Consider the following 17291-nt stretch of genomic DNA (forward strand, 5'->3'; position numbering starts at 1 on the left):
TACAAGCCTATTTCTTGATACACTTGTGTGTGTATATATATATATATATATATATATATATATATATATATATATATATATATATATATATATAACAGAGGGAAACATTCCACGTGGAAAAAATATATCTAAAAAGAAAGATGATGAGACTTACCAAACAAAAGCGCTGGCAGGTCGATAGACACACAAACAAACACAAATATACACACAAAATTCAAGCTTTCGCAACAAACTGTTGCCTCATCAGGAAAGAGGGAAGGAGAGGGAAAGACGAAAGGATGTAAACCCAATCATCCCGGCCGCCCCATTGTAGCTGGTTACCAAGCCCCCACAGAACGTATCTCTGCCTACGTAGATCAACACCTTCAACCCATTACATGCAGTCTCCCATCCTTCATCAAAGACACCAACCACTTCCTTGAACGCCTGGAATCCTTACCCAATCTGTTACCCCCGGAAACCATCCTTGTAACCATTGATGCCACTTCCTTATACACAAATATTCCGCACGTCCAGGGCCTCGCTGCGATGGAGCATTTCCTTTCACGCCGATCACCTGCCACCCTACCTAAAACCTCTTTCCTCATTACCTTAGCCAGCTTCATCCTGACTCACAACTTCTTCACTTTTGAAGGCCAGACATACCAACAATTAAAGGGAACAGCCATGGGTACCAGGATGGCCCCCTCGTACGCCAACCTATTCATGGGTCGCTTAGAGGAAGCCTTCTTGGTTACCCAGGTCTGCCAACCCAAAGTTTGGTACAGATTTATTGATGACATCTTCATGATCTGGACTCACAGTGAAGAAGAACTCCAGAATTTCCTCTCCAACCTCAACTCCTTTGGTTCCATCAGATTCACCTGGTCCTACTCCAAATCCCATGCCACTTTCCTTGACGTTGACCTCCACCTGTCCAATGGCCAACTTCACACGTCCGTCCACATCAAACCCACCAACAAGCAACAGTACCTCCATTATGACAGCTGCCACCCATTCCACATCAAACGGTCCCTTCCCTACAGCCTAGGTCTTCGTGGCAAACGAATCTGCTCCAGTCCGGAATCCCTGAAACATTACACCAACAACCTGACAACAGCTTTCGCATCCCGCAACTACCCTCCCGGCCTGGTACAGAAGCAAATAACCAGAGCCACTTCCTCATCCCCTCAAACCCAGAATCCCCCACAGAAGAACCACAAAAGTGCCCCACTTGTGACAGGATACTTTCCGGGACTGGACCAGACTCTGAATGTGGCTCTCCAGCAGGGATACGACTTCCTCAAATCCTGCCCTGAAATGAGATCCATCCTTCATGAAATCCTCCCCACTCCGCCAAGAGTGTCTTTCCGCCGTCCACCTAACCTTCGTAACCTGTTAGTTCATCCCTATGAAATCCCCAAACCACCTTCCCTACCCTCTGGCTCCTATCCTTGTAACCGCCCCCGGTGCAAAACCTGTCCCATGCACCCTCCCACCACCACCTACTCCAGTCCTGTAACCCGGAAGGTGTACACGATCAAAGGCAGAGCCACGTGTGAAAGCACCCACGTGATTTACCAACTGACCTGCCTACACTGTGATGCATTCTATGTGGGAATGACCAGCAACAAACTGTCCATTCGCATGAATGGACACAGGCAGACAGTGTTTGTTGGTAATGAGGATCACCCTGTGGCTAAACATGCCTTGGTGCACAGCCAGCACATCTTGGCACAGTGTTACACCGTCCGGGTTATCTGGATACTTCCCACCAACACCAACCTATCCGAACTCCGGAGATGGGAACTTGCCCTTCAGTATATCCTCTCTTCTCGTTATCCGCCAGGCCTCAATCTCCGCTAATTTCCAGTTGCCGCCACTCATACCTCACCTGTCTCTCAACAACTTCTTTGCCTCTACTCTTCCACCTCGACTGACATCTCTGCCCAAACTCTTTGTCTTTAAATATGTCTGCTTGTGTCTGTATGTGTGGATGGATATGTGTGTGTGTGCGAGTGTATACCTGTCCTTTTTTCCCCCTAAGGTAAGTCTTTCCGCTCCCGGGATTGGAATGACTCCTTACCCTCTCCCTAAAACCCACATCCTTTCGTCTTTCCCTCTCCTTCCCTCTTTCCTGATGAGGCAACAGTTTGTTGCGAAAGCTTGAATTTTGTGTGTATATTTGTGTTTGTTTGTGTGTCTATCGACCTGCCAGCGCTTTTGTTTGGTAAGTCTCATCATCTTTCTTTATATATATATATATATATATATATATATATATATATATATATATATATATATATATATATATATATATATATATATTAGATGGAAACAATCCACGTGGGAAAAATATATCTAAAAACAAAGATGATGTGACTTACCGAACGAAAGCGCTGGCAGGTCGATAGACACACAAACAAACACAAACACACACACAAAATTCAAGCTTTCGCAACAAACTGTTGCCTCATCAGGAAAGAGGGAAGGAGAGGGAAAGACGAAAGGATGTGGGTTTTAGGGGAGAGGGTAAGGAGTCATTCCAATCCCGGGAGCGGAAAGACTTACCTTGGGGGAAAAAAGGACGGGTATACACTCGCACACACACACATATACAGACACAAGCTTGTGAGAAGGGAGAGAAGGAAACATAGTAGGTGAATATGGATTGGGGGAAAAAAATGAAAGAGGAAGCCGTCTGGTAGAATTTTGCACAGAGCATAACTTAATCATAGCTAACACTTCGTTCAAGAATTATAAAAGAAGGTTGTATACATGGGGGAATCCTGGAGATACTTGAAGGTATCATATAGATTGTATAATGGTAAGACAGAGATTCAGGAACCAGGTTTTAAATTGAAGACATTTCCAGGGGCAGATGTGGACTCTGACCACAATCTATTGGTTATGAACTGTAGATTAATTCTGAATAAATTGCAAAAAGGTGGGAATTTAAGGAGATGGGACCTGGATAACTGACTAAACCAGAGGTTGTACAGAGTTACAGGGAGAGCATAAGGGAACAATTGTGATGAATGGGGGAAAGAAATACAGTAGAAGAAGAATTGATAGCTCTGAGAGATGAAGTAGTGAAGGCAGCAGAGGATCAAGTAGGTAAAAAGACGAGGGCTAGTAGAAATCCTTGGGTAACAGAAGAAATATTGAATTTAATTGATGAAAGGAGAAAATATAAAAATGCAGTAAATGAAGCAGACAAAAAGGAAGACAAACGTCCCAAAAATGAAATCGACAGGAAGTGCAAAATGGTTAAGCAGGGATGGCTAGTGGCCAATGTAAGGATGTAGAGGCTTATCTCACTAGGTGTAAGATAGATACTGCCTACAGGAAAATTAAAGACACCTTTGGAGAAAAGAGAACTACTTGTATGAATATCAAGAGCTCAGATGGAAACCCAGCTCTAAGCAAAGAAGGGAAAGCAGAAAGGTGGAAGGAGTCCATACAAGGGCGATATACTTGACGACAATATTATGGAAATGGACGAGGATGTAGATGAAGATGAAATGGGAGATACGATACTGCATGAAGAGTTTGACAGAGGACTGAAAGACTTGAGTCGAAACAAGGCCCCGGGAGTAGACAACATTGCATTAGAACTACTGACAGCCTTGGGAGATCCAGTCCTGACAAAACTCTACCACCTAGTGAGCAAGATGTATGAGACGGGTGAAATACCCTCAGACTTCAAGAAGAATATAATAATTCCAATCCCAAAGAAAGCAGGTGTTGACAGATGTGAAAATTACCGAACTATCAGTTTAATAAGTCACAGCTGCAAAATACTATCGCAAATTATTTACAGATGAATGGAAAAACTGGTAGAAGCCGACCTTCGGAAAATCAGTTTGGATTCCGTAAAAACATTGGAACACGTGAGGCAATACTGACTCTACGACTTATATTAGAAGAAAGATTAAGGAAAGGCAAACCTACGTTTCTAGCATTTGTAGACTTAGAGAAAGCTTTTGACAATGATGACTGGAATACTCTCTTTCAAATTCCAAAGGTGGCACGGATAAAATACAGGGAGCGAAAGGCTATATACAATTTGTATAGAAACAAGATGGCAATTATAAGAGCCAAGGGGCACAAAAGAGGAGCAGTAGTTCAGAAAAGAGTGAGACAGGGTTGTAGCCTATCCCCAATCTTATTCAATCTGTATATTGAGCAAGAAGTAAAGGAAACAAAAGAAAAATTCAGAGTAGGTATTAAAATACATGGAGAAGAAATAAAAACTTTTGAGGTTCGCCGATGACATTGTAATTCTGTCAGAGACAGCAAAGGACTTGGAAGAGCAGCTGAACAGAATGGACAGTGTCTTGAAAGGAGGATATAATATGAACATCAAAAGAAGCAAAACGAGGATAATGGAATGTAGTTAAATTAAGTCGGTTGATGCTGAGGGAATTAGATTGGGAAACGAAACACTTAAAGTAGCCATGTATGGAAGTGAAACATGGACGATAAACAGTTGGGACAAGAAGAGAATAGAAGCTTTCAAAATGTGGTGCTACAGAAGAATGCTGAAGATTAAATGGGTAGATCACATAACAAATGAGGAGGTATTGAGTAGAATTGAGAAGAAGAAGAGTTTGTGGCACAACTTGAGAAGAAGGGACTGGTTGGTATGACATGTTCTGGGGCATCAAGGGATCACAAATTTAGCATTGGAGGGCAGCATGGAGGATAAAACTCGTAGAGGGAGACCAAGAGATGAATACACGAAGCAGATTCAGAAGGATGTAAGTTGCAGTAAGTACTGGGAGATGAAGCAGGTTGCACAGGCTAGAGTAGCATGGAGAGCTGCATCAAACCAGTCTCAGGACTGAAGAAAACGACGACAACAACAACAACAACAACAACATGAACATGAAAATGAACATTTTCAGTTGACATATTAATACAGTGTTTTGTATACACAGTTATTTTACTTATGACTGGACTACATCCATTGTGTTCCAAAATCTTTAGACATACATTTATGAAATGACACAATACAAAGCTGTCCTTTCCCCTTTCCTGCTTCCAGCTTTTCCCCCACACCACACCTCCCGACACTGCACCAGACTGCGATCTAGTATCTGCATACCTCCCTCACCAGAAAGTGCTCTTCTCTCCACCTCACTTGTACACTGATATCCTTCCCCCTTCTCTCCCACACTTCAGATTGTTATTAACGTGACAGTTGTATTCCGGGCAGAACTGCTGCTGTTAATGATCATTTGCGCACAAGGTGTGCTTTCTTGTGTGTATCTTTTCTTTGCTGAAGAAGGCTTTGGATGATAGCTATAATGTGCAACAATCTTTTCACTGTATCTGTGAGCAATGCATAATTTTTATGAGGAGCAGTAATCTGTATTAGTGATGATATTATCAATAGTTGACTCTGTTTCCAAGTCGCCCTTGTTGGTTCCAATACAGTTGTATTTATGTTGTACTGTATTAACAGTTCCTCAAATTTTTGCTTTCTTTGTCTCTCTCTTCCCATGTCAATATTAAAATCACCACATATTACACACTCTTTGATTTGGTTTTTTCTAAGAGAATCCACATGTTTTTGAGGAAAGTATTAATATTTCCACGTAGTGATCAGTATGTACAGAATACTCTTAACTCATTGTGCACTGTACCTGTAATCTCAAAATCTTTTTATTTACTTTCGGGTAAAATTTGCATATATCATCCATCTACTATCATAATTAATGGCTGTTTTAACAAATATTGCCACTTTTCCATCCCTATATTCTGAACTGCAGAAACAGTTTGCTAGAACAGAATCTTTTATGCTGAAACTGCATATTTTATTCTCTTAATGTTCATTTATAAACAATAGGTGTGGGCATGTTTCATTTATAAGTACTTCTAAGTCTTTAATCTTCATGTGCTGTACACTTTGATGCAGAATTCTGAGCTTAAATTCTTTTTCATTAATAATAAATGTAGGCAGTGGTTCAAAGCATGATTCAATTTAAAATGCCACATTCTTAATGTCATTGAAATTATTGACAATACAGTAACTTGTCATGAAGCATGGGCTTCTGTGAGTATAAGAGCAGCAAAGTAGTGCCCAACAAATACTGAAAATGTGTGTAATTTATAGGCATACTATTAAATAGTACCAGAAAATATCTGTCAGCTGTATTGTCATCATGTCACATTCCATACCAAGATAACCTGATTAAGGAAAAGCTTGCTTGTATGCTGCTGCACAGTTGTAACACAACAAAAGGCCTTGTATTGAGAAATTAGTGTTCTTTATATGTGATGTACTTCAAAGTTACAAAAGAATCAGAAACTTTCCCTATAATTTATTTGAAATCATGGAAATTGTCTAATTTAACTTGCACAAAAAATAAACAAAATTAATTTTTAAGGTTTACAAACTATCCCTAACAATTTAAAAATGGATAAGTGATGTTCACAGCATTTTGTTTCTCCATATGTAAAAAAAATTGTCTGTTTAGTGACCTTTACACAGTAAATAAATCAGGCCAGAGAAAATTAAATTAACTTTTCTTTATTTGTCTTTCAACTTTACCCAATGTTATCTTAATATCAAAATACACTGCTGCAAAAAAATGCAACACCCTCAATAACTGTGTTTCTGTGGCACCAGGATTTAATATGTGCATATTAAGGGATTTTTGTGTTAGCAATTCATATAGCACTCAGAAGACGCATCTGTACACCCTCTACTTTGACTCTGCAGGCAGTAACTGTGTTGACTTTAGAGGTGAGCAGCATTCTAGGATATAAACATGGCCTACCCATAAGTACATAGTCCTGCTTGGACAGCTTCAGCCATTTAAAAGTGGACACATGTTGCACTTGTTTGGTCATCAGGGATTTCTGGGAAATGTCTGCTTGCAGCAGGAGTAAGAACATTTGTGTATCTGGCTAGGCTATCACTGATACCGTGGCACTGCCAATCATAGCTAGTCATGCAAGAGTTAATTGAAGAGTGGATCTCTGTTGTCTTCAGTGATGAGAGTAGGTTCTGTGAGTGATGAACATACCCACTCTAACACACTCTTTTTACCAGGTTCTAGCTAAAAATATTTGAGTAACATGATCATAGATTATAAGTCTTTGCTTAGGACGGTGAAATACTTGGCGTGTGTACTTATCTCTTGTTGGTTTTGATGAGTTTTCTCCAGCAATACAGTGTCAATTGGGGTGCATAATATTAATTGCTTCACTGCAGAAATCCGAGGATTCAGTGTGAAAAGCTGGTTATATTTAATAACGTCATGTTAAATAACTTACATCCCTTTGAACTCTACCAGTGTTATTTCGATGTATCAAAATAATAAATTTCTCAACAGCTTCAATACCATAACTAGGCAAATTGGTCCCAGTGATCTTACTATATTTTGAGACTGTAACACTGATGCAAAGTCCAACAACACAACTAACACGAAACTTGTAGATGTATTATGTTCGTACAATCTTAGAAATGTAGTAAACTGGGATCAAAACTGCTCAAGACACTGTTAAGTATAGTAACATAGACCTTCATTACTCAGACAACCTTGCACAACAGATAGAATATAGAAAAAAAAAACAGCTACTAAAATCATACCAAAAACTTTTGAAAAGAAACACGTTATGAGCAATAGTAACATCAACTCTCAGAAAATTAAGCTAGCTGAGGAGAAATGGGATAGAATCTGCATTGTGGAACGATCAGATGACAAATGGAACGGGATTTATAACATCCTATTGAGACACTTTGATTCCTGTTCTCCCATTAAAGAAATGCAGACAGGGCCAATACACAGTCAAAGTGGAATAAATAATAAACTCAGACTTTCAGGCAAGTCTTGTTAAAATCAGGCAAAATATTCATGACCTAGTTGTCCTGTAAATATCAACTAGGCTGAACCTTTTCAAACAAAAATATAAACCTTGAAAGGAGAACTTTCAAACCTTAGAAAATAAGCCTACAGTAATGAAATCTCACAATCTACTAATGTAAGCGAGGCCTCCTGGAAACTCATCAATAAGTATCAATAAACCTCCACAACTATGGATGGCAAATCTTTATCCATTATACAGGATGGTTATAACCGCTTCCCTTCTTATAAAAGAACCAAAAGCATTATGTAACTCTTTTAATAAACATCTCACATCATCAGTTGACGAACTTTCAGGTACCTTATATCTCACTGTAGCTGACTTAACTATCTTCAGAGATTCAGCAATTGTTTAGATAATTAAGATAATTCTCGTTTATTGTTCTGTCTCATATATGTACAGCTGAGATGAACAACAAATGAGAATTATCTTCCTTATATTATATCTGATTATCTGCTGTGGTATCTCTGGATAGGTGAACTGTGGCATTTACCGGTGTGATGTGTGGCTTATGAGCAGCTGTTCGACCATGAGGTCCAAGTTTTCTCACCTCCCACGTAACTGTCAAAATACTTGCAGTGGATCCTGATGCAGTTTGGAATTTGTGTGTGACGGTCTGGATAGATGTCTGCCTATTACACGTTATGACCCTCTTCAACTGTGGGCGGTCTCTCTCAGTCAACAGGTGAGATTGGCCTGTACGCTTTTGTGCTGTAAGTGTCCCTTCACGTTTCCATTTCACTATCACATCGGAAACAGTGGACCTAGGAATGTTTTAAGAGTGTGGAAATCTCGCATGCAGATGTAGGACACAAGTGACACCCAATCACCTGACCACGTTCGAAGGTTGTGAGTTCTGCAGGGCGCGCAATTCTGCTCTATCACAATGTCTAATGTCTACTGAGATCGCTGATATGGAGTACCTGGCAGTAGGTGGCAGCACAATGCACCTACCATGAAAAACGGTTTTTTTTTTTGGCGGAGGGGGGGGGGGTGTGTGGTCAGGATAACTTTGATCACAAGTGTGTTTGCAACTACTTTTCCACAGTCTTTACACGATATAAGAAAGTTAAGCTTGTACACAGAGAAAATTTCGTCTCAACAAAATAGTAAGTAGTATACTTTACATTTATATTTCCTTTGGCTTTAATTTTGTATTAATGGAACAAGTGTGAAAACACTAATGGTGTGAAATTGAGAATCATAGTACAAATTGCTTCAGAGAATTCGTGTTTAGAGAACAGATGTAACTGCTGTGTTATATTCACCGTCATTTAAAACATGTTTTCAGTCACTTGATATAGTGATCATTCAAAATACCAGTGACAACAGAACTGGACAAGTTACCATAGTGACTTAGATTAGATTAGATTTACTTTCATTCCAATTGATCCGTAGTGAGGAGGTCCTCCAGGATGTGGAACATGTCAGAAAAACAACAATACATGACAAATATTTACAACTAAAACAAATAAGCTAATGTACCATTCCACAGGTCCCAAGTGGAATGATCGTCATTTTTTAATGAACAGTAAGAGTCATTTTACAAATACTAATGCACTGAATTTAAAATAAAAAAGTTTTTTATTTATTTATAAGGTAATACAACTACTGTAATACTTATTTACAATGAACACATTACTGCACTGAAATGGTGCAGAAGTTAGATTATACTAACACACACACACACACACACACACACACACACACACACACACACACACACACACACACATTTTCAATGAACACATTACTACACTGAAATTGTGCAGAAGTTATGTTGTACTTATATACAAATCAGTTGGTTTTACTAAGAAATTCATCAAAGGAGTTGGCCACCAATAAATCCTTTAGGCTTCTCTTAAACTGAATTTCATTGGTTGTTAAGCTTTTTATGGCTGCTGGCAAGTTATTGAAAATGTGTGTTCCTGAATAATGCACACCTTTTTGTACAAGACTAAGTGACTTTAAATCCTTGTCCTGTCTTCACCAACAGGCAGTTTAGTTTCTGTGCTTGTGAATGAAATGAAGTGAGAGATAGTTTGTTGCCTATATACTACAAATAAATGGCATCTACACATGGCAAAACGCACTTCAAAATGAGAATCCTTTCCGATGTACAAAATAAAAATAAAAAAAGTTTTGACTGGTAGCATTTATTTATAAATAGAGACCTGATTATATGCATTATAAAAACTTATGCATTAAAATGCTAAAAATACATGAAAAGTGTAGAAAATATGTAAGATCAAATAATAAAAAAAACAAGGGAGTTACTGCGTGTATAATATCTCTAAGTCGAAGCTGTGCATATCAGTTACTGGTACTTGGAGGAGCGTCGGCCACGCGAAAGGTAGATACATTTAGAACGCTGATAACATTTTCTGAATTCTTTCTGGTAGAAAAAAATGGTCCAAATGGCTTTCAGCACTAAAGAACACGTACCCCAACGAGTTACCACTGGTTTGGGAGGGCAAATGCACATTTGGTAGTTTTCCCTTGTAGGTATTGATGCGAGAAGAAGTGTTCAGAAAATTTTCTTTGTGGATGAAATCAGTTTATTTACATTCATAAACATGATACGTACTTCCTCAGCAAGGCGATGTACTCCATGAGCAAAGCACATCACATATATCAAATTGGGATAAAATACTCGGAAGGCTTTTCCTGCGTCGATCATATATGGAGCAGCATCAGAAGTAAACACATACTCCCTTTAATCTGCAGAATATTCTGGTAATATTTCTCTAATATCCTCATTCACAAATCTGGCTATCGTAGAAACATTTACTTTTCCAAGTTCTCTGTAGACCGCTAAATAGGAAGAAGAAGGTTCTTTTAAAGCACCAGCAATTACATTTGCAGATAACGGCCACAAGTGTCTGTAGTTTCGTCAACTAAAATCCAGATAACGCTCATTGCGTATTTCTTGCAGAACATTTACGTAAATAGTCGGTATGTAATTTCTGCACAATGTTGATTCATCTGGTATATTTTTAATTAAGAAATATTTGTGCAGGAAGTCTTCGAGGATAGGGTTTGTAATTTTGTGAAGACGAATATTGCTTGCAAAGAATGCTTCACATAGATCCACGTTAAACCGACTTTTGTGACTACCTTTGGACAAATGCGTGCTACTGCAACTTGCTGTTGTCAAAAGTTGTTGCCGTGGTCCTTTCTCCTTCATTCCTGCGATATGAAGACTTCTCTTGACATGCTAGCTCTATTTGAAAGTTGTTTTTTTTTTTTTCACAAAACGTTTTCATCGCAAACTTGAAAAAGGAAAGCAGTTCTGTCATGTGTAAATGTTCCAGGATGGTCAGCTATCCACGAAACGCCGTTTCTGTTTTCGGGCGGCATGGCGTACAACATGTTACACACTACATGTCGTAAAAACGTTCGACTGTGTACAAGTAAATAGAATGCTAAACTGAAACAAGGGACGTGGGACTAAAAGCTTGCGTAGTTTAATATTTGCCAACGGGTACAGTACGACAGCGGAGGGGATTAACCGGGTGGACTGGCGCAGGAACATAGAGTGACTGCCTGTTCCTCTTCTGTAATGATTTCGCTAGGCAGTGGCCTCTCAGTTATCGATTGCACGCAGTTCTAGGTCGCGGTCAATCTGTGAGACATCAAAACCAGATCGAGCTATAGACCTCCCGTCTAAATTTTTAAAATATTGTAAACATACGACGAAAATATGCATCGTCACTAGTTTTTAGGTAAAATCTTCAATAATCGGTGAAAAGGAGTCAAATATTTAAATGCATATGCAACATGCAAATGCATATAATTTCAGTCTCTAAATTATAACCAAACGGAAGAAATAAAATGAGCAGAACATACAGTGAGCACATATACGTATAATAATGTAGATAAAAATGGATGAAAGGTAGACGGAGAGAAACAGTTCATCATATTCCAACCTTGCTTAGATTCAGTATTGTGGGACAGACCACTCATGCATGGCCTCATCCTCTGAAAAAATTGACATGTCCATCCTCAATGTCCAACCTTGCGTATAAGGATAGGTTCCCACCAGTGGGACAGACTTTTTGAAAAAATCTATGCGGTGATGGAGGTAAAGGTCCAAGGAAATCACACCCTGCAACCATTCACCCTAGTGGACCCTCATTTGCGAGTAATGGACGAAATAAAGATTCAGAATTTCACGTCATGATCTATACGTTTAAAAATGAAAGCACTTCACATAGTGGTAGCGTAATGTAATGGTGAAGGTATCGACCTCACGTACAGTGTGTTGTTGGTTAGAATCTTGGCAGATGTACTTAATTTTTTTCTATTTTAAACCTTCATCGAAATGACTTTGATCATTATTTTTATTCAGTTAATTGGTGTAATTGTAATTTTTCTATTCATTGGTGACATTATTTTAGTCAACGTTTTAATTTCATTTGCTCTTATTTTTTCTTCCTTTCGTTTTTTGCACTTGGAATCTTCGTGCATGTGAATCTAGTTAATTTTATGTATATATCATTATGTTTAAACATTTGAAGATGCTGATCTGTGGGTTAAAAACAGAATGCAAATGATGAAATAATCTGTAAACGTAGGCTTCCCCGGCCGTTGTCACAGTCAATAAAATTCTTCTGAGTTTGAGTCCGCATTGTCATCTGTAAATTTAGCCATACACTCTCAGGAAGGCGCTTTGCAACAGTCGCCGAAACGTCGGAATTTTACAGATGACAATGGGGCCTCAAACCCAGAAGAATTTTATTGACGATGAAATAATCTATTTATATGACTGTGCAATGGATTCAAGAATGTATAATTCGTTAAAAGATTTACATCTATTTGGATGGCTATCGTCATAGAAACATTCAAAATATACATTCTTATTGCGCTATTTACAAATTAACATAGATGATGATTTAAACGAAAGCAGGGACTATAAGTAAAACGAAATTGAGGCAAAATGAGAAACAGAAATAATGAATGCAATAACATTGATGAGAAGTCAATGACAAAATGAAAGTAATTATATCGAAATTAATAATACCAATAATCAAAATCACATGAACTATGATTCCAAATGAAAAAGGCGGACAAGAAGAAATATGAGTGCAAATGATGAACCTTATACGATGACAAATATGACTGGCAAATGAATAAAAAATAAATTAAAACCAATTAATTGAATAAAAATAATGATCAAAGTCATTTCGATAGAGTTCTAATAATAAATAAGTGTATATCACGAGATTTGAACTGCATGAGATGTCAGTACCTTCGCCATTACGCTATGTAACCAGACTGTAGGCCCTTATCAGTTTTAAATCTATACACCATTATGCGAAATATTTACTTTCAAATCAGTGCACACCAGAACGAAAGACAGTACGTTCACCTGCATCCCTTACTAATACTTCGGAAAAGTCGATTATCCACTCCCTGCGACATTTCGTTAAATTGGATGTTGCGGAACGGACCACGTATCTGCGGTCACGTCCTCCAAAAATTGATACCTCGAATTTGATCCCTATCCTAATAGCTCTCAACAAATTTGTTGGCCAGAAATATTATATGTTACTACAAATGTTGTTGAGTGCGTATTACGCAAGTCACAAAGAGTTAAGTTCCACGGGAGCTTATAGCTATTTTGTTAGCAAAATAGGAAAGGTCGTAGCTATAGAGGTTTGTTACTGTCATTTCTTCCTTCTATTTGCTATATGAAATAAACTCGTTATGAGCGCTGCCTCAGACGGCACGCGATAGTTGTTGAGCGTCGTCGGTAGATGGCAGCTCGCACGTTACCTCTTAGCGAGATAGGAGTGCGTCCCACATGTAAACTGAATGCGCGGGAAATACAACTGCGCTATGGGCAGGGATGAGCTAAACTGTGACTTTTCAGTATCAGTGATTTCTGCGAATGCTTCTTTCGGTAACTGCAATTCTTAGACGCAGTTTACAATTACAGTTCACGCATTCTACGAATTCTGTTTTCGCGATTTATAACGGTAGATGTGGCGGTCGCAAATAAGAAGCAGTTTCATGAACACGAATGCTTATTTCCCCGTCCTGTAATACATTCCATTCCAAAGATATTTGCTGCAATTCGCAGTCAACTAAATGACGACAGAGCTTACAATCAGGCAATAAAAATTGTGATACGAGTGGCGGATTTTGAAGATTATCTTGGTTGACATGGTTCAGATACGGATCAGACGTGTAGATTTGTGTCCACGGTCATAACTTGCTATACATGTGCGTTTGCCAAGGCTACACCAAGGAAGGGAAAAAAAAACATCAGATTCGTGACAGCTCAAAACACATGAAACCACGCAGGTCTACAAAAGGACATGTAAGGAACGTTTTCAATATAATATGGTGTGTTGTAGTGTTGTGGATGTATCTAAGACAATAATGTGTTAGTTTCCTTAAGAACATGCTTAAAATGTATCTCGTTACTTTGTTAATAATGTATTAGTTACTTTGCTGTATGAAAATGCTTACCACATATCCTATTTCTTTTTTTAAGTGTCGTGCATACAGAGTGTTAAGTTCTTACATTCTCGAAATGGTAGAAGTTTGGATCCCATTTGGAAAATTTACCTGGACAAGGAGTGACGATAAAACTGGAGTTTGCCTTGGCAGGTAAGGAAACGTATTTACAGGTTTTGTTAAGAGTGTACATGACAGGATTTGAGCTGCATGAGAGTTCAGTACCTTCGCCATCACGCTATGTAACCAGACTGTTGTAAGTCATTATTATTTTTAAATCTGTACATCAATACGCGAAATTTCGAAATTTTTGGTCTTAAATGAGTGCCCACCATGGTAGAAAGGCTGGAGGGAGGTTCAATATTGCAAGGGCCTCGTGGTAGGAGCACTCAATGCATCCCAACAACAGTGCATAAAAAGATAGTTTTGGTGATCCAGTTGTTACACTGGAGGGGGCCACAATGTTGCAAGGGCAGATTGCCATATGTCAACCCAGCTTACACCACAAAGTCCCTTACAGATAAGTCTGTCACCTCACAGATAAGTCTGTCAGCTCAGCCAGTATTCCATGGCATTGTTGTGGGCACTATCACACTCTAGCCATATTTTACAGATTAAAAGAAAGGCTAGAACGGTGTTTGTAAGAACCAGTAGTTAACTGTTCGTTACTTTCATTTAGTTTACTTCACTACATACAGTCTTTGGCTTGTAAAGCTTTCCCCCTTTTGTGAATTAGTATGATATGGACAGCGCATTCCGCCCCCCCCCCCCCCCCCCCCAAATTCTTGATTCCGGAATACCTGTTAGGTTGAGGAATCAAACTTGTGTTCCCGTTATGGTGTAAAGTCTTTGCACAATTATGAAATGCAATTACGTTGATTTTAGTTGAGAATTAAATGTATATTTTTCAGAAAAGCAATTGATATTTATATTTTTAGAGTTGCAAGCAGAACTCTGGACATTTCAAAAGAAAGGACATGTGTCTTGTGATTGCCATTGATGGCAATGCATTGCAAAGTGCTCACATGCCGCCGGCCTCTTGTTTGGTATGTAGTTGTCATGTTAGGGCTTTCCATTCACTGGTACAGTTGACAATTGCAGGATGGTTGTTAGTGCATGTATATGTGCTGCAGTATGTTTCCTCAACACATCCGCCCGGGCTAGATGGGAATTAAGACGGAAATGGGAAGGCCAGACCATTTGCCAAATATCTGCTCAAGAGATCTCTTGTACATGTGCTGTTTCATGAATTTGTCATCCAGAAAAATGAAGTCAGGGCCGAATGCATTTCTGAAGAGACAAACACCTTGAAGGAGTAGAGTGTGACAATGATGTTGCAACATTAAGGCTCTCCATACCATAGCAACTAGACCACTGAAATGATCATGTTCGACAATGTTCCTGGGTGCATTACGTGTGGACTCATGGTAGCAGCGCTTAATGCACCCCTACAACACTGCCTAACATGATTCTTTTGGTGGTCTAGTTATTATGCTGGAGGGAGGCACAATGTTGCAGGGGCACACTGCCTTCAGATCTTTCAACACAGTACACTCACACTTCAACATCATTCTGACACTGTACTCCTTCCCAATGCTCGGTTTTTCACGAACACATTTGACCATGTCTTCCTTTTTATGGATGACCATACGTGACCACATTGAACAATGGAGGTGGAGCTCTTGGAACAGGAGAAATTCAGCAAATATAGTGGCGTGCCCTTTCCCCCGGCTTAAATCTGATCAAGCATGTTGGGAGGGACGCATTACAAATTTTTCAAAAGGCTCTAAGCACTATGGGACTTAACATCTGAGGTCATCAGTCCCCTAGACCTAGAACTACTTAAACCTAACTAACCTAAGGACATCACACACATCCATGCCCGAGGCAGGATTCAAACCTGCGACCGTAGCAGCAGCGCGGTTCCGGACTAAAGTGCCCAGAACAGCTCGGCCATAGCGGCCGGCGGACGCATTGCAGTATGGTCACAAGCACCAATGACCATCCAGCTGTTCTCAACTGCACAAGTGAAGGAATGGGACATCTTATCAAGAGAACTCCCTACCAGGCTCGTGAATAATGTGGGAGGACATTGCAGAGCATTCATTACCATCCTTGGTGATCACACACCCAATTAAGAACTGTGTCCAGTCTTTTGTATTGTCCAGGGGGCCATAATAAATGATGGCGACTTCAGGGTAGTTATTATCTTTGAATGAATGCAACATTTATGGTTATGTCATACTGTATTTCTTTCAGTTACCTCCGGTACTGTAGTCAAGTAGTAATTTCTGTATATAGTTTCATGGAGCTACCTTACTTGGCATTGACACATAAAGTGAAAGTTAATTTTTTTTATTTTGAGCTTCTCGTCATTACAGAGGCTTATCTCCAACATAATAATTTGCTCGGAAATTACTATACAAAGAATGAACGTTATTAAACTATATTTTCAAAATATTCCTCCAGCTGTATTGATCTTGTGTGTCCTCTTTGTCTGCGCCCATTCTCCTCATTGTGTGCTGCACATTTTGGAGCCAGGTGGTCTTAGGTCGTCTTCTTCTCCCCACCACTTCCCACCCCAGTATCAATTCTGGTATTCTGGCTTCCTCCATTGGTCGTAGATGCCCATACCACTGAAATTTCTTCCTATCCATTATGTCATATATTCTTTCTTTTATTTCCATTCTCCTCATTATTTCGGTGTTCCTTATCTTCTCTTTCCTGGAGATTCTTGTCGATCTTCTCCAGAAGTTCATATCTAGAGCTTGTAATTCTTTAACTTGCTTCAGATTAATTGTCCAGGTCTCCATTCCATACAGAACCACACTCTCTAATATGGATTTGTAGATTAATTTTGTAGTTCTGCTCATTACATTCCTTCTCCGTAAGACTGAGTTAAGCATCCCAATGACCTTCCGTTCGCTACTAATTCTTTTATTGATTTCTGACTCTGATTTTACCTCGAT

The sequence above is a fragment of the Schistocerca nitens genome, chromosome 3 (assembly GCF_023898315.1).
Source record: "Schistocerca nitens isolate TAMUIC-IGC-003100 chromosome 3, iqSchNite1.1, whole genome shotgun sequence".
Classification (NCBI taxonomy): domain Eukaryota; kingdom Metazoa; phylum Arthropoda; class Insecta; order Orthoptera; family Acrididae; genus Schistocerca; species Schistocerca nitens.